Here is a 12,760-nt window from a genome sequence, read left to right on the forward strand (position 1 = left end):
ATAAATTTATGTACTTATAAATTATATGTACTATATACTATAGTGTATATATATATATATATATATATATATATATATATATATAAGTATTTTTTTTGTCCTTTTGGAATCTCATTTTCTGCTCAGATTGGTGGATTATACCTTTATTCACAGCATTTGGGAGGTTGAGGTACTATGAGCCCAAGGCTAGCTTGGTCTACTGAGTAAGACTCTGTTTTAAAAAAACAGAAAAGAATATCCTTTTGGTTCTGATTTCTTTATAGTGAAGTAATAATGTGTTTTATGTTACTACTGATCAATTTGCACGTTCAGAGTTTTATATAAATGGGTAAAATGTACTTTTGGGTGATCTAGTTTCTTTTACTAAATATAATTATGTCAAGATTCATTTCTTTTATCAATTTTTAATTTTTTCAAATCACAGAATAGTACTTCATTATGTGAATATATCAGTTTGTTTTTTCCATCTTTAATATTTAAGATGTATTTACAAAAAAATGTGATGAAAAACGATGTGAAAGACATACAATTAACCAAAAGATTTCTGCAAGAACCCAAAATGTGAAATCTATTTGAGAGAAAAACTGAGAACATGGGTCAAAGAGTTAGAAACACTTACACAAGTTATTTGAGGCATCACATTTTTACTAGCTGTAATCTGGTCTTAACTTTTTGCCCATCAGACTTGTCTTCAGGTGGCAGATACTCATATGTTTATCTGGAAGAATATTGAGCGAGGAGACTAAAGTTCTAGCTATAGAGCCCATTAGCTACCTTACGACTTTAGACAAGTTGTATATCTCCAACATCTGCTCTCTGTCCTAAGAAAATGAATGACTTGCTGCAGGTCAATTACAAGATGTCTTCTACTTCCAAACCCTCACACTTTCAAAACTGCAGCTGCATTCTTGAATGAGCTTAAGAGAACAATTCAGGTGGAAATGGAAAGAGTAGAACAGACTGACTCTTCACACAATAACCACTAGACTAATAGTTTTCTGTGCATACTGTGTTCTCTCTTAATGATGAAGGATGCTTGGCACAATGGACTAGGGAAGCAAGACATCCTCATTTACCTCTGCTCTGCCAGGTTTACTGATACTCAAGAGGTTAGGCATTTTAAATCAAGACATATAAAGTTCTGGGAGGCATAAGCATAGAGTTAGTTACTTTTGACAAGTTACAGATCCACAGGGATTATCTGATAAGATGAAAAACCCAGAGGAAAACATAACTTTTTAATGAGTCTCCTGTGTTTTTCTGGTTCATGCTAACATCACCGGTAAGACATAGGGTGCCTCTAGTGGTTCATTATAGCTCCTCTCTCATTAATTGCCCTCTGCTCTCAAAATGCATCTCTGGAGAAAAGAGGAACTGAATTCCTCAGGGACCTCATTAAATGTATCATAGTTATAAGGTGAATGATTCATGTAAGTAAATTAGTGTTATCAGTGAATCCTACATCAGAGAAGAGGGAGAGAATCACAAAGTCTAGTCATACCCAGGAGAACACTGTTTGTCAGTCAAAAGTTAATTCTGGGAGAAGGAAGAAAAAGAAACCCTGAGATCCATCAGTGCAATTTCAGAAACATTGAACATGAAAGGATAGGACATAATATCTTTGTAGAATTTAAATGTGTTGTTTTAGCATATTCTCCTGGAGCAAAAGCAAAAGTGCCTTTCCTTTAGGGAGGCTGATCAGCTGCAGAAGCTGTTCCAAGCTGCCTTTGTCCACTGTTGGAACTGTGTCAACATCAGGAAGTCCCTTATACATGTTCAGAGGCTGAGTGCTTTTAGTCCACTGTGCAGAACAGATAGAAGAGAGGTTGGAGCTCGGCCAAGATCTCAGATCTAGGTGAATGGTAGCAATAAATGTGAATATTGAAAGTCAGAAGGACACAGTGTTTGTGTCAAAATTTAGGTTAGATTTTGGCTTTTTGAACGACAAGATGTTCTAAGTAAAGAAAGTCTAATTTGCCTCTTAGGAACTTACTAGTTGCCTTTGTGCTCTTGAGTTACTAGAAATGTTAGTAAGGAACATTATGACTTTTTGTATGAATTAGAATGAATTGCAATATGTTTGCAACTTGCTGACTTTTAGGTGACAAAGTTGCTTTAGCAGCATTTCTCAGGAAATTGTAATGGAGTTGCAGATCTAGGGGTTAGTAATGGGAATCATTCTCTTATGACTGGGCAGTCTTCAAGTGGATGACTATATTCAGGGTCATATCAGGCTAGAAATTTATATGAAAATAAATAGAGGCTGGGGGATGCAGCTCAGCCTCAGTGGCAGAGTGTGTGTTTAACATGAATGTAGTCACTTCCAATCACCAAAAACAAATGAATAAATAGTGAAATAAGAAAAAGTAAAAATAAAAGATTTACATATTTCCTCAGAATATATGTTAATACAAGATAGAAATGATGACCAAAGATACAAGTAGTGCCATTTGAAAAAGAAGAAAAGTTTAAGGCTGGAAGCAGAATCTTTGAGAATGCATATGGAAAGGAGAAAAGTAGTGGATGAATAAAAAAATACAGTTTTAGAAATACTGGGTTTTAATGCAAAGAACTATTCTTTCAAATGGAGTATCACATGGTAGGCAGAGGCCAGCCTGGTTTACAGAATGAGTTCCAGGATAGCCAGAGCTACACAAAGAAACCCTGTCTCAGAAAATCCAGAGAAAAAAATTAAAAGGTGACTGATAAGCCTTTAGTCAAGTTAATCAAAAGAAAGATAGAGAGAATATAATTCGATAAAATCTCCTACTTTTTGGACCTGGCGTTCCCCTGTACTGGGGCATATAAAGTTTGCAAGTCCAATGGGCCTCTCTTTCCAGTGATGACCGACTAGGCCATCTTTTGATACATATACAGCTAGAGACAAGAGCTCCGGGGTACTGGTTAGTTCATAATGTTGTTCTACCAATAGGGTTGCAGATCTCTTTAGCTCCTTGGATACTTTCTCTAGCTCCTCCATTGGGGGCCCTGTGATCCATCCAATAGCTGACTGTGAGCATCCACTTCTGTCTTTGCTAGGCCCTGGCATAGTCTCACAAGAGACAGCTATATCTGGGTCCTTTCAGCAAAATCTTGTTAGTATATGCAATGGTGTCAGCATTTGGAAGCTGATTATGGGATGGAACCCTGGATATGGCAGGCTCTAGATGGTCCATCCTTTTGACACAGCTCCAAAATGTGTCTCTGTAACTCCTTCCATGGGTGTTTTGTTCCCAATTCTAAGAAGGGGCAAAGTGTCCACACTTTGGTCTTCATTCTTCTTGAGTTTCATGCTTTTAGCAAATTGTATCTTATATCTTGGGTATCCTAAGTTTCTGGGCTAATATCCACTTATCAGTGAGTACATATTGTGTGAGTTCCTTTGTGATTGGGTTACCTCACTCAGGATGATGCCCTCCAGGTCCATCCATTTGCCTAGGAATTTCATAAATTCATTCTTTTTAATAGCTGAGTAGTACTCCATTGTGTAAATGTACCACATTTTCTGTATCCATTCCTCTGTTGAGGGGCATCTGGGTTCTTTCCAGCTTCTGGCTATTATAAATAAGGCTGCTATGAACATAGTGGAGCATGTGTCCTTCCTACCGGTTGGAACATCTTCTGGATATATGCCCAGGAGAGGTATTGCTGGATTCCCTGGTAGTACTATATCTAGTTATCTGAGGAACCGCCAGACTGATTTCCAGAGTGGTTGTACAAGCTTGCAATCCCACCAACAATGGAGGGGTGTTCCTTTTTCTCCACATCCTTGCCAGCATCTGCTGTCACCTGAATTTTTGATCTTAGATTCTGACTGGTGTGAGGTGGAATCTCAGGGTTGTTTTGAGTTGCATTTCCCTGATGATTAAGGATGTTGAACATTTTTTCAGGTACTTCTCAGCCATTCTGTATTCCTCAGGTGAGAATTCTTTGTTCAGCTCTGAGCCCCATTATTTAATGGGATTATTTAATTTTCTGGAGTTCACCTTCTTGAGTTCTTTATATATACTGGATATTAGTCCCCTATCTGATTTAGGATAGGTAAAGATCCTTTCCCAATCTGTTCGTGATCTTTTTGTCTTATTGACGGTGTCTTTGCCTTGCAGAAGCTTTCTAATTTTATTAGGTCCCATTTGTCGATTCTTGATCTTTCAGCACAAGCCATTGCTGTTCTATTCAGGAATTTTTCCCCTGTACCCATATCTTCGAGGTTTTCCCCTACTTTCTCCTCAATAAGTTTCAGTGTCTCTGGTTTTATGTGGAGTTCCTTAATCCACTTAGATTTGACCTTAGTACAAGAAGATAGGAATGGATCAATTCGCATTCTTCTACATGTTAACAACCAGTTGTGCCAGCACCATTTGTTGAAAATGCTGTCCTTTTTCCACTGGATGGTTTTAGCTCCCTTGTCAAAGATCAAGTGACCATAGGTGTGTGGGTTCATTTCTGGGTCTTCAATTCTGTTCCATTGGTCTACTTATCTGTCACTATATCAGTACCATGCAGTTTTTATCACAATTGCTCTGTAGTACAGCTTTAGGTCAGGCATGGTGATTCCACCAGAGGTTCTTTTATCCTTGAGAAGAGATTTTGCTATCCTAGGTTTTTTGTTATTCCAGATGAATTTGCCGATTGCCCTTTCTAATTCGTTGAAGAATTGAGTTGGAATTTTGATGGGGATTGCATTGAATCTGTAGATTGCTTTTGGCAAGATAGCCATTTTTACTATATTGATCCTGCCAATCCATGAGCATGGGAGATCTTACCATCTTCTGAGATCTTCTTTAATTTCTTTCTTCAGAGACATGAAGTTCTTATCATTACAGATCTTTCACTTCCTTAGTTAGAGTCACGCCAAGGTCTTTTATATTATTTGTGACTATTGAGAAGGGTGTTGTTTCCCTAATTTCTTTCTCAGCCTGTTTATCCTTTGTGTACAGAAAGGCCATTGACTTGTTTGAGTTAATTTTATATTTAGCTACTTCATTGAAGCTGTTTATCAGGTTTAGGAGTTCTCTGGTGGAATTTTTAGGGTCACTTATATATACTATCATATCATCTGCAAAAAGTGATATTTTGACTTCTTCCTTCCAATTTGTATCCCCTTGATCTCCTTTTGTTGTCTAATTGCTCTGGCTAGGACTTCAAGTACAATGTTGAATAGGTAGGGAGAGAGTGGACAGCCTTGTGTAGTCCCTGATTTTAGTGGGATTGCTTCAAGCTTCTCACCATTTACTTTGATGTTGGCTACTGGTTTGCTGTATATTGCTTTCATCATGTTTAGGTATGGGCCTTGAAATCCTGATCTTTCCAAGACTTTTATCATGAATGGGTGTTCGATTTTGTCAAATGCTTTCTCAGCATCTAATGAGATGATCATGTGGTTTTGTCTTTGAGTTTGTTTATATAATGAATTACGTTGATGAATTTCTGTATATTGAACCATCCCTGCATCCCTGGGATGAAACCTACTTGGTCAGGATGGATGATTGTTTTGATGTGTTCTTGGATTCGGTTAGCAAGAACTTTATTGAGGATTTTTGCATCAATATTCATAAGGGACAAGTCCCTTCCAGTCCACTGAAGCACCGGATTTCCTTGCCCGGGGAGTCTCTGGACACCTGCAAGCATCCACACAGGATCCCCCACGGGATCCTAAGACCTCTGGCGAGTGGAACACAGCGTCTGCTCCAATCCAATCGCATGGACCTGAGACTGCATTAACCAGGGCACTAAAATCTTTTGAACAACAAAGTATACCACCTTTTGAGTGAAGAGCAACCTACACAATGGAAAAAAAAGTCTTTACCAGATTTACATCTGACAGAGGATTAATATCTAAAATATATAAACAACTAAATTAAACATGAAAAAATAAAACAAACAAGCAAACAACCCAATTACACACGTGGCATGGAGCTAAACAGACAGTTTTCAAAATATGAAATGCTAATGCTGAGAAACATTTAAAGAAATGTTTAACAATCCTAACTATCAAGGAAATTGCAAATTATAACTACTTTCAGATTTAATTTATCCCAGTTAGAATGTCCAAGACAAAACAAAGCAAAAGAAACAAATAAAACCAAATGATGACAGATGTAGTTGAGAGTGTGGGAAAGAAGAAGTCTTAGTCACTTCTGGTTGAGTGCTAACTGTTATAGCCTCTGTGGAAACATTTTGATTTTTTCTCAAAAATATGGCTAGATCTATGACATGACATGATTATTCCATTCTTGGGCATATACCCAAGGGACTGGATCTTACTACAGATACACTTGTTTTTCCATATTTGTTGCTATTCTATTTACAATAGCTAGGAAGTGGTAACAGTCTAGATGCCCACCAACTGATGTATGTATAATGAAAGTGTGATACTTTTACACAATGGAATATTATTCAGATGTTAAGAAGAATGAGATCTGTACTACAGAGGAATAGTGATAAAAACTGTATGGTATTGGTACAGTGCCAGGCAGGTAGATCAATGGAATAGAATTGAAGATCTAGAAATGAACCCATACACCTATGGTCTTTTGAGCTTTGACAAAGGAGCTAAAACCATACAGTGGAAAAAAGACAGCATTTTCAACAAATGGTGCTTGTTCAACTGGCGGTCAATATGTAGAAGAATGCAAATTGATCCTTTCTTATTTCCCTGTACAAAGCTCAAGTCCAAGTGGACCAAGGACCTCCACATGAAACCAGATACACTGAATCCAATAGATGAGAAAGTGGCGAAAAGTCTTGAACACATGGGCACAGGGGAAATGTTCCTGAACAGAACACTAATGCAATGGCTTATGCTCTAAGATCAGGAATTGACAAATGGGACCTCATAAAATTTCAAAGCTTCTGTAAGGCACAACAAAATGGCAATCAACAGATTGAGAAAAGATCTCTACCAATCCTACATCTGATAGAGGGCTAATGTCCAATATATACAAAGAACTCAAGAAGTTATACTCCAGAGAACCAAATAACCCTATTTAAAATATCGGGAACAGTGCTAAACAGAGAATTCTCAAATGAGGAAACTAGAATGGCTGAGAGGCACCTAAAGAAATGTTCAACATCCTTAGTCATCAGGGAAATGCAAATCAAAACAACTCTCAGATTCCACTTCACACCAGTCAGAATGGCTAAGATTGAAAACTCAGGTGACAGTAGATGCTGGCGAGGATGTGGAGAAAGAAACACTCCTCCATTGTTGGTGGGATTACAAGCTGGTACAACCACTCTGGAAATCAGTCTAGAGGTTCCTCAAAAAATAGGACACAGTACTACCTGAGGACCCAGCAATACCACTCCTGGCATATACCCAAAAGATTCTCCAACATATAACAAGGACACATACTCCCCTATGTTCATAGCAGCCCTGTTTATAATAGCCAGAAGCTGGAAAGAACTCAGATGTCCCTCAACAGAGGAATGGATACAGAAAATGTGGTACATTTACACAATGGAGTACTACTCCACTCCACTATTAAAAACAATGACTTCATGAAGGCAAATGGAAGGAACTTTAAAATATCATCATGAGTGAGGTAACTCAATCACAAAATAACACACACGTTATGCACTCACTGATAAGTGGATATTAACCCAAAAGTTCGGAATACCCAAGATGTAATTCACAGACCATATGAAGCTGAAGAGGAAGACAAAGTGTGGATGCTTCAGTGCTTCTTAGAACAAAATACCCACAGTAGGAAATATGGAAACAAAGTATGGAGCAGAGGCAGAAGGAAAGGTCATCCAGAGGCTGCTCCACCTGCGTGCTGGATGCTAGTGCAGATGCTGGGAAGTGCTTGCTGACAGGAGCCTGATATGGCTATCTCCTGAGAGGTTCTTCCAAAGCCTGACAAATACATAGGTGGATGCTCACAGTCAACCATTGGACTGAACACAGGATCCCCAATGGAGGAGTTGGAGAAGAAACTGAAGGACTCAGGGGGTTTGCAGTCCTATGAGGGGAGCAACAGTGTCAACCAGCCAGACCCCCTGGAGCTCCTGGGGACTGGACCAATAACCAAAGAGTACACATGGAGGGATCCATGGCTCCGGCTGCATATGTGGCAGAGGATGGCCTTGTTGGATATCAGTGAGAGCAGCAACTCTTTGGCCTGGGGGCCTGGATGCCCTAGTGTAGGGGGATGCCGGGGATGGGGGAAGGTGGGAGTGGATGGGGATAACATTTGAAATGTAAGTGAAGAAAATATCCAATACCATTTTATTTTGTGGAACTGGAAAAAAAATGAGATCATGTAATTCAGAGGAAAACGGATGAAGTTGGAAGTAATCATCCTGAGTGAGGTAACGCAGACCCAGAAAGGCACATGTATCGTGCTTTCTCTCATATGTGGGTGCCCGATTTTAATCTCTAGATATGTATGTTTCATTTGGAATATTCATAGAATTCACATAACTAGTAAGGTGCTGTGAATGAGGATGGCATTGTTCAAGGAAACTGTACTAGCTATTTTTATATCAGTTCAACACAAGCTAGCATCATTTGGGAAGAGGAAACCTTAAGTGAGAAAATTCCCCCACCAGCTTGGCCTGTGTACAAGCCTGTGGTGTGATGAGTTTTTTTGATTGATGGTTGATGTAGAAGAGCCCAGCTCACTGTGGGAAGTGCCATTCTAGGGACTGGTAGTTCTGGAATATTTAAGAAAGCAAGCTGAGCAGGCATGAGGAGCAAGCCAATAAATAACATCCCATCATGGCCTCTGCTTCAGTTCTTGCCTCCAGGTTCCTCTTCTGATTTTCTTTGATGATGGACTATACTGGTAAAGGGGAAGCAAAAAATAAATCTCTCATTCCCAACTTGCTTTTGATCATGGTATTATTTTTTTTAAATCACAATAGAGATCCAATTAAGGCAGAGATTGGTGGTATTGTTGTGGCAGACTTGTGCATTTTGAGGAAGATTGTTGTGACATTTAAACTTAGGGCTCAAAAAGCTATTGAATAATCAGAGCTCAGTGTGATATTCTGTGGAAGCCTGATAGATATAAATGCTGAGACCTTGAAGAAGGAGGAGGTCTGGCTTTCAAACTTTCAGAGAGAAGGTTCTATATAGTTCCTTGAACACTCTACCTGGGGCCATTAAATACTTCAAATTAAGAATCTGTGCTTCTCATCAGCTGGAATTGAAGAACTGGTTGTGATTAATATGAGACAAGTACCACTAAAGTTAAATTTTTCCTTTGCAAGAACAATCAATATTGGTCAACTTGAATGAAGAGTAAGTAATAATTAAGAGGAGACGAGCACTATTGGGACAGAAATCTTCTGGAAAGTTTCCTTAGGGTCAGAACAGAAACTGTCTCCCAATGGGAGCCAGGGTACCTTGGCCACTGAACTTGAGTAATGGGTAAGAGTTTCCTAGGTGGTAATGATTTTGAAGGTATGAAGGAGTTATGGAGAACAGTTGAGGCACTGTAGCATGTGAGAAGGTTAGGTCACTGAAAGGAGCTCAGGAGAGGCTACTAGCTAATTTGGAACCCAGTTGTAGCAGAGACCCTTGCATTTTGTAGATACCACAATTATGGGATGACCATCAAGGGCAGCAACAACTGTGGAATGGACTTGGCCTGAGCCTATGAGACAAGCTGTATGTGCTATGAAAAGTAGAACTGGAGAAATAGAGCCAGAAGGATTGGATTCCAGAAGACTGTGAGTTACATTGAGCTGTTGGATCTGGCTTTTGCTTTGACTTGGTTGACCATGTCCTGACTCTTTCCTCTCTGAATAAGATGGTATTTAATTTATTTTTGATATTGTAAGAACCCAAAGTTGAAAGATTTTGGGATTTTAGAGAGATGTTAGATTTTAGACTGAAATTTTAGAGAGATTTTGAATATTTTAGAGAGGCTTTGATTGTTGAAAGAGACTTTGGATGATTTAAAGAGGCAGAACTTTAAAGTGTTTGAATTTTTAAAGACTCTGGGACTTCTAAAAGTTGAGATGTTTTACAATGTGATAATGATATTAAAATGACATCTCAGAGGTCAAATAGAAAAGAAATGTCCCAGCTGAATAGTAATATGCTTGTGTGTCAAGTTGACAAGGTATGCATTGTGTGGCATGATTTTATGTCAGCTTTATACAAGGTAGAGTCATTTGGGGAGAGGGAACTTCAACTGGGAAAATGACACTGACATAGTCACTAGTACTCTATTGTTGTGAAGAGACACTATGACCACAGCAACTCTTATTTTTTTTTTTTTTACAGTTAACAGTTTTGTTTTCTTTTTAAATATTTTTTATTAGGTATTTTCCTCATTTACATTTCCAATGCTATCCCAAAAGTTCCCCATACCCTCCGCCCCCAACTCTCCTACCCACTCCCACTTTTTGGCCCTGGCATTCCCCTGTACTGGGGCATATAAAGTTTGCATGTCCAATGGGCCTCTCTTTCCAGTGATGGCTGACTAGGCCATCTTTTGATACATATGCAGCTAGAGACAAGAGCTCCGGGGTACTGGTTAGTTCATCATGTTGTTCCACTTATAGGGTTGCAGATCCCTTTAGCTCCTTGGGTACTTTCTCTAGCTCCTCCATTGGGGGCCCTGTGATCCATCCAATAGCTGACTGTGAGCATCCACTTCTGTGTTTGCTATGCCCTGGCATTGTCTCACAAGAGACAGCTATATCTGGGTCCTTTCAGCAAAATCTTGCTAGTGTATGCAATGGTGTCAGTGTTTGGAGGTTGATTATGGGATGGATCCCTGGATATGGCAGTCTCTAGATGGTCCATCCTTTTATAGCAACTCTTATAAGAGAAAGTATTTAATTGGGGGCTGGCTTACAGTTTCAGGGACTTAGTCCATTATCATGCCAGGGGCCATGGCAGACATGGTGCTGAAGCAGTAGTTGAGAGCTACTTTCTGGTCCATCTACAGGCAGAGATAGATAGATAGATAGATAGATAGATAGATAGATAGATAGATAATTTGAAATTGGGTGAGAATGATTAAAATTTATTGTATAAAAATTTCAAAGACTTAATAAAGCTGGTCTAGCTACAGGCAGAGATAGATAGATAGATAGACAATTTGAAGTTGGGTGAGTATAATTAAAATTTATTGTATAAAAATTTCAAAGAATTAATAAAACATTAAGAACAAAGAATTTTAAATCACACACACATACACACACGAGAGAGAGAGAGAGAGAGAGAGAGCACATAAAAATATCCTCCCTTATGGCCTTGTGGGGGCATCAATGGGAGAAGATGTCCTTGGTCCTATGATGCCCCAGTGTAGGGGAATGCCAGGGCGGGGAGGGTAAGTAGGTAAGTGGCTGGGGGCACCCTCATAGAAGCAGGGGGGAGGGGGATGAGATAGAGGGTTTCCAGAGGGGAAACTGGGAAAGGAGATAACATTTGAAATGTAAATAAGTAAAATATTAAAAAAAATTATCATCCTGAGTTAGGATGTAACCTGTAGCTAGAAAAACATGTGTACTCACTTATAAATGGCTATTAGTCATAAAGTGCCAGCTTCAAAGCATCAGGCTAGTAAGAAGGTTTCAGGGGAGGATGTGTAAATTTTACTCAGAAGGAAAAACTATATTAAAAAAAAATCCTCCCCTAAGTGTAAAAACATCAAAAGACAGGAGTTAGGTAGGTATATATGGATGCAGAATATCTGGTCTTTTCCCCAAGTTTCCATCAGAAAAATACTATTTAAAGGGCACAGATTACTTTAAAAGTAATCATCTGTACCTATCCGCAATACTTTGTTTTGGGATGACCTGTCTGCCTTTGGGGTGGTGGGAAAAAACAAAACAACTTTCTTAGCATTACTATGATTTTGAGCTGTGGATAACACAGTGGAGGAGTAAAAAATGTAAGAATGAACTTGGTATCCATTATTTTTATTGAATTTTTTGAAAAATTGAACTATACATTTTTTTAGCTTACAGGTATTTTTAGTTCAACGTTTTTACCAATTAAAGATTAAAAACTATTGTTTTTTTTTTTTACGACAATAAGCAGATGAAGTTCTTTATTGAGTGATAATCTTTATACAGTTTGAGAGAATGAAAACTTGGCAAAGCTGGCTGATTAATCACCCTGGAATCACTACTGAAATCCCCTGAACACTTGCTGTGATGAGAACACATACACACACACACACACACACACACACACACACACAGAGAGAACACAACAACACTCTGAAACCAATCAACAGGCCAAACCACGGAGGCCTTGGTTGGAAGACCAATCGGAAAGGAATAGTAGAAGCTGCAGAGGAAACACTTACAGAAATGGGATGTTGTTAGGCAGCTCCTGCTTTCTCTTACTAAGGTCCTTCACGCCTAAGCAACTCTTGTAACCACAAACTGTGCATTCAGTTTCTGGTTACCAGCGACATTTCTTTAAGAGCCTGAGTAGAGAAGAGGAAGCTATCATTGTTATGTCTGCCCATTGTTTTAAAAAGGGAAATTAAAAAGGGAAATTTATGAACTTAAGGTAAACTGTAGGTTTTTAAATCAATAAAGGCTTGTGGGTAGTAAAGACAAGCATTTCCTTTAGTTTATTTGCCACGCACTCTGGTCGAGTCAGCTTGACAGGCCGAGAGGCCTGGAAGCCACTCACGAGGCAGAGAGTGTCATGGAAATTCATCTCCTGGAGTCTCACGTTCTCTTTAACCCATATACTCATACCCTATTCTCATGTTTGTCTGGTGTATGGATCCACGTGCTCTCTTTTAGTATTATCTTATTATAAGTGCCTTTTAAGATT

Source organism: Mus caroli, unplaced genomic scaffold (assembly GCF_978045245.1).
Source record: "Mus caroli unplaced genomic scaffold, Mus_caroli_1 scaffold_12, whole genome shotgun sequence".
Taxonomy (NCBI): Eukaryota; Metazoa; Chordata; class Mammalia; order Rodentia; family Muridae; genus Mus; species Mus caroli.